At 46.5% G+C, this 6,729-nt stretch overlaps 1 protein-coding gene across 1 annotated transcript in view; it reads left to right on the top strand.

The window, feature by feature from the left end:
• Positions 1–5,893: 5,893 nt before the first annotated feature.
• Positions 5,894–6,729, top strand: part of LOC122393727 (protein amalgam-like) — a 39,645-nt gene continuing 38,809 nt past the window's right edge. The window contains exon 1 of the mRNA XM_043389984.1: positions 5,894–6,062. The gene's annotated coding sequence lies outside the window, so the exon portion shown is untranslated. The remainder of the gene's footprint in view (positions 6,063–6,729) is intronic.

The raw sequence follows: 6,729 nt of genomic DNA, 5'->3' as shown, positions 1-6,729 counted from the left end.
TCAAAAAGTTGGAATTCGGCGTCAAACAGCTGCAATAGCCGACTTTCGGCTAAAATCTAAGAAGCCCACCCCCTCCGTAGAATAATTTACGATTTTTACACATTTGGCGCATCTGCGACATTTTCTGCGCGTTTCGGCGAACTACTTTTTCTTAAATCTTAACTTATATGCAACAGAAACCCCCAAAAGTTACGTCACGTGCTGGAGTAAATTCCTTGCTCTCCGTACTATTTTCAAGACCTTTGTGAAACAGATTGGCGTAGAATAAATACGATTCTAAGACAATTCGTAAAATATCCGGTGTCGTAAGTTTTATGCAATAGCGCTCAGGTCATACAAGAGTTCGCACGTAATTGTGGGACCAATGGCACTGGTATGCATATTGCATACGTCTCGTTGGATCCCAAATGATATAAGTTATGTACACCATGATTAATATTTGTCTCGATTATGGCTCGAAAATGATTCGAATTTTCCCAATAACCACATCTGCTCCGTTTCCTTTACATTTACTAATGCTTTCATTTCCACATATTATGGCATGGAAGCACTTGCATATCATTCCATTCAAATACCATATGTATGGCGTGGTAAGACGACATTTGTATATTTGCCGAGAGCTGTTGCTCCAAATTCAGAAGGATCCAACACTTGCATACAAGCACTTGCATACTTTCATAGGAAAGTCCTACAGTAAGGCTCGAAAAGTCTAGTCAAAAGTCGAGTACTGGCAAGCTAAACAAAAGCAAACTATGGCTTCATTTTCTAGAATAACAACGAAATAGTAAAACTGTCAGCAATCCATGAAAATAGTTCGACACGGCCTCGCAATGGAAATGAAAATCCCGTTTACTTGGTAATGTTTTGTAAGTCACTGCTCACTGCTCGAATCCAGATTTAAACCTTCTTCACGTATACTATCAGTTAGCCACTATTTCTCTGGCTTAACCCGCGCCCCGTATGGCTACCGGCGGACCCTACCACCTGTAGGGGGGGGGGGGGGGGCCGTTTCGGCCCCCCCCCCCCTAAGATCTCGGGAAGTTACCGGCCGATTTTCAAAATTCAAACGGCGTTCGATAGCCCCACCCGGGAACTACCTTGTGACCAAATTTCATTGACCTTGGTCAAACCGATGACGTCACAGGTCAGGTCAAAGGTCAGATTTTCACCGTTCACAGGCATTTCAAGAAATGTGTTGTGAAATCGAGTTAATTGGTAATTTATTGAAAACCATCGATGGTACATTGTTCGTCAAACACATACTTTCCTATCTGAGGTCACTGATACCAGGTCAGGTCACAGCGAGGTCAGGTCACCGGGGTCACAATATGAAAGTGTCGTGTGATACATGTTTTATGGTCCATTTTACATGACAAATGCGATTATGTGGGTTAGGCAGCCTTTGGGGCCAGCCTAGGTCACGTTTTGGTGAAGGTCAGGTCAAGGTCAGGTCAAATAAGGTCAAATTTCAAAGTTGATATTTTTGCATAAAATGGGTATCTATTCGATGCAGCTTGTCACGGGGAGTCTAATGGTGGTCTTTGTTTTGCTCTACGAGGTCTAGAACTGCCAAAAATTGAGTTTGAAAATTTGACGTCATCAATTTTGAACAGTTTTTTTCGCTATAACTTGGCCAAAAAACGAGGTATCGATCTGAAATTCGGTATGTAGATAGAAGACGGTAGGTACTATCACATATATTCCGGGTTTTTTGAAACTCAAAAAACTTTTTGGATTTTTTGGCTAATATATCCAAAAAAATGTTTTTTGATTTTTGGGGTTCCAAACTCAAAAATTTCAAAAATCTGAGATAGCAGTTTTGTAGCCCTGTCAATTCTACACCTTTTATGTCTGATCATTTTTCTGTATCTTCAAAGCTGTAGGCCTGACAGGTCTTCTCGCGAAGGTCTTTATTCGGTCGAAAATGACAGAACATGACGTCATTCTGACGTCATTTGTTGCCAACCTATCATAGCCTCTGGAAATATTTTTGGTCACAATGTGTAAAATTGATGCCCGGAGAGGTCCTGAAAGTTTTGTGGCGATATCTGAAGCGGTTTAGGAGATATCGACCGAAAAGGACAGGGGGGGGCCGTTTCGGCCCCCCCCCCCCTACTGGGCGCGGGTTAAGTGATGAAGCTACGAGCCTTCGACCGTCTAACTCCAGAGCTACGACCTCCTCGCCCTGTTGCCTGCTGGCGAATGCGTTCTCTTCCCGTCGTCTGCCGAACGCATCACTCCCCCACTATGTATACCCGGATCGGTTGGCCATCGCGAGGCGCTCGAGGCGGCGTCCGTATCAAATTGCATAGTGGACCGTTGCGCCGACGAGATCTGGACAAATCACAACAAACGGAGGAAAGGAGTGGCTCTTCGTAGGAGAACTGCAAAACAACGCGCAGTCTTACAAAAAGGAAAAACTGGAAAATCTGTTGCAAGGGTTGTAATTCTGGAAGTTGCGTGAACGGACGCATGTTATGCTAATTATTACCAACCGAGTCTTGTATCATGTATGTATGTATCAGCCTGGCAGGTAGGGAAGCACTGGATCAATACATGCGTAACGCAGCTTCTGTGTTTTAGCTTTGGGCGATGACCGTCCTGATGCCTCACTCCCAGCCATTGAGTGTCTGTGACAGATAATAACCGAGCCTGACACGAGGCACTCTGCGCAGCGCAGCAACTTTGGTCCGGACCGAGGCGATGGACGAAAACTTTTAATGACGTCTGAGCTTATTTGCTAACTTGGCTTCCTCTTAATGGTCGGAAAATAAATAGCACCAAAGCTCTCAGAGCAGATAAATGCTCTTAGACGAGAGACGTTCACTCAAATAGCTGACAAAAAGGCGCGAATTTCCAGTTTATCTAGGGAGCAGGCTCGAGAGACCCTATTTCAGTTAATGATCTTAGTGCATCAGTCAACATTTACAACTTACGTATAAAATTGGCGAGCGATAATTACTGGAGATAACATCCGAGCAATGCACTTACGATAGTTTTTCACCTTTGCACTAACAGTCTCACATCGCAGATGATAGGTGGGAGTCGATTTATCTAGCTAGTTGCAGGCAGGCACATTTGATGTCCACTTACAGATAACATTTTATCAACAGTTGAATCGGAACTCGCAACGAAAATCAGAACGAGTCCGAACTTTGGATGAGCTCTTGTGAAGTCATTATCTTTACCTTTTGTCAAAAAAAAAAAAAAAAATATAAGTGGTCGTGATACCAGCTATGTATTTCATGAAGGCATAAGGTGAGCGTGCCAAGTGAAGTTACCGAAGGACTGTCACATTTCAAGAACGACTCTTCTCACTGGCTTCAACTGGCTGCGGTTGCTCTCGCCAATCATCGCCACAGCAACTGTAAACTATCCCCGTCAGGAGATTCATGCATCGAGCGCTGAAACGTTCGAACCTTCTGTACCGGGATCTCTTTATTCTGCAAGCTGCACCATGGGAAAGATTTCGACACATTTTGAAAGAAATGCACAGATCTGTCATATGTAAGTAGCGGCACATGTTCGTCTGCGGTGTGTGTTGGAGAGGGTCGATTCTCAGCGCTGCCCACGTGGGAATCGGCGCTCCCCGATCGAGCTCCCAAATGGCGGGGTGGACTCCCGCAGTGATCCATTGCCCAAGGGGAGAACTATAGCCCTGCAGTCTTCCCCTTCTCCCTCTAAGCTCAATATTTCCTGGGCGATAAGGCCGACGAGCTGGGAAGGACTAAAATCACACTTCTAGGAATCGGAATGAAGACGATTACACTCAGAAATCATGTTATTCGATATTTACACGTATTCATGACAACAATTTAACCCGCGCCGGGCCGGGGGGGGGAGGTGTTTGAACACCCCCCTGCGGATTTTCGCAGATATTTCAAAAACGGCGGCAAACCTGTTCGTGCATCTTTTCCGCACATGCTGTGAAAATTTCCGACCCAGGTCGCCTTAGGTCAGGTCACCAGGTCACGACAAGTGACCTCATCTCAGAAAAAAATAAGAATGCTCGTCATAGCTACACCGATTGATCGATTGCCTTGAAACTTTCAGCGATTGATAAGAGCAACATTATCTATTAAATGTATATCTCGGAATTTTGATATTGGTGACCTGAGGTCAGGTCAATTTTGGCACCTTACTGGATCGGATGAGACTGTAAGATTCATTAGAACGGCGAGGCCCACAGCCATACACACATCGGCGCCGCAAACGCCCGTACGTACTCGGCGGCGGCATCGTGTGAAGTACAGGTGGCAATATGTAGACCCGAGGACCCGGTCCAAAGAACCAGTCTGGACCCATATGGGTCCAGACCGGTTCCTGGAAATTTTATAACGGGTCCAACCGGGTCCTACCATAAACTATACATCTTGCACACTACACATTATTGCAAAATATGAAGTGAATGTTTCTTTGCACACAGTAGCTCATGAGTATTTCCAGTGGGAAATAGGCTGTTTAACATGATGCAACTAACGACACCTACAAGTAGTTTGTATTAACCCGCGCCCAAGTGGCGGTCTTAGCCAACTTCGCCCTAGTGGGGGGGGGGGGGGGGGCATATGTTACCACCCACCTCTAACTCAAAAACTAAGAGGGCTAGAAAGACGCGGTAAAAAGCAATCGATAGCTCTCAATGCGTACGTTTGAAAGTAATTCAGTCATTTTTCACCTTAGAGCAATATTAGGGTCACCAGAGGTCATCAAAGGTCAAAATTTGCCAATTGTCATTATATTTTTCAGAAAACATGCCGATATCTCAGGAACTATGGTAGCTAGAAAAGCGCATGTAAAAGCAATCGATAGCTTTTGAACTCTTCTTTTGAAAAGTTCATTATCAATATTGACCTCAGGTCAACGGTTTAGCCTCCAGAGAGCAAAAACTCCAAAAATAGCTGTTTTTACGAAAAGTGTTTTTCGACAATAACTTTCGACTACAAAAAGTCACGACATTTCTATTGCCAGAATCGTGTTCCCCTCGCCGAGACGCGTCGAATGAACTATAATTTGACCTTGAACGGTCAACTTGAAAATTTGACCTCAGGTCAAGGTCATGACCTCACCGGAAAAGGTCATGTTGCATATCAGTCGATGCGCCTCAATAAGACAAACACAATGAGACCATCTCCAGCGTTCTAGCTCTTTCCAATCGCGAGTTATTGGCAAAAAACTGTTTGTAGCCTCAAGTGACCTCAGATGACCTGTCTAGAGGCTATCAGCAAAAATGACACCTTGGTCATCACGAGTGGACTAAATCATTGTGATTCTGAAATATTTGGACTGTTCCGATGCGTACACACGGATCTAGAGGCATTTTCATTTTTCTCCATTGACTTGTAATGGAAAGGTCACGCCACTGACCTGACCTTAGGTCACGGATATAAAAAAATCCGAGATATACAAATTGTAGGCGCCCATAACAGCATGCAATCCACCAAGTTTAAAACCTCTCTGATAAACACTGCAGGCTGGACATGATTGCAAACTTTTTTAGGCTTGGTCGGTCAGTTAACTTGACCTGGTGACCTGACCTGACATGACCAGGGGTCAAAAATTTCACACATTGTCCAAAATTGATGTACCAAAAGCTACCCCAAGCGGCGCGCGCTACGCGCCGTGGTTTTTTTATTTACACGCAAAAAACGCGACAGGGTGGTAACATATGCCCCCCCCCCCACTAGGGCGAAGCGTTAATTGACTTTTGGGGAACGGGTCCAAATGGTTCCGATTCCAACTAAGACCGGGTCCGACTGGTTCCGGAAATGTCCAGCCGGGTCTGGTTCGAGTCTGGTTCCCAAAATTTTCATATTTTGCCACCTCTAGTGAACGCATGACTCATATCAAACACCCAGTGACACCTAGCGGTCGGCCAGACATTGCACTCGCAGTGTATATAAATAAACAACAGGCGACGTGACGTGGATTGCACTGACGTGGAAGTGACCACAGGCGGCGGCGCCCCACGAACTGCACACTTCCCTTCGCTGACAAACCATCACAGAGGGAACATCTTTGTGCTGCCTGCCGACGATTGCAGATTGCCCCTAGGCGCAAATAAGGTGGGTCGTATCCTGCATTTCTGCTGCCGCCCCACTGGCCACCACGACCGACTGGCCCTATAGGACAGGGTTGCGCGTCGGCCATTATTGTTCAGGCTAGAGCTCTGCAACGGCCGACAGTATCACCGACCGTATGCGCAGTTATGCTCGTGCCGCATTTCAGGGAGTTACGACTTATGCTGCCACCAGACTGCTAGCTCTTGTTGGTTCATAGACCTGTCCACGTGCATGACCTAATGTCTCTGTGCACCCAAGGCCAAGCCACCCTGACGCCATCTTGGCGGGACCGACCAACAATCGTGTGACCTCTGCCCAGCGATCGCGTGATTTTGACGTCAGCGGTAGGTGTGGACACCTCCAGCGCTGGTGGCGCCGCGGCGGCAGCGACAGCAACTGCTGGTAGCCACGTGGCCGCCCCTCCCCGTTTCGCCCCTGGTGGAGCTAGCACGTCGCGGAAAAAACGAGCGTGTGCGCCGTTACGAGACGCAGAGATTGGTACCCGATTTTAAGGTCCTAGGTCAACCGGTGACCTCTGAGGTCAGGGCAAGTGCCCCAAGGTACGGTTCAGTTTTTGGTGAATAACTTCGCAAAAACGGCCGCAGAGCCGCGATTTTGGCAGCATCGTGTTCGCCTCGCTCAGGCGCGTCGAATGATATACTTTTTGTTT

This window comes from Amphibalanus amphitrite, unplaced genomic scaffold, assembly GCF_019059575.1.
Source record: "Amphibalanus amphitrite isolate SeventyFive unplaced genomic scaffold, NRLGWU_Aamphi_draft 000550F_arrow, whole genome shotgun sequence".
Taxonomy (NCBI): domain Eukaryota; kingdom Metazoa; phylum Arthropoda; class Thecostraca; order Balanomorpha; family Balanidae; genus Amphibalanus; species Amphibalanus amphitrite.
Note: the sequence above shows the minus strand (reverse complement) of the source record. Positions and strands in the feature narration are given on the sequence as shown.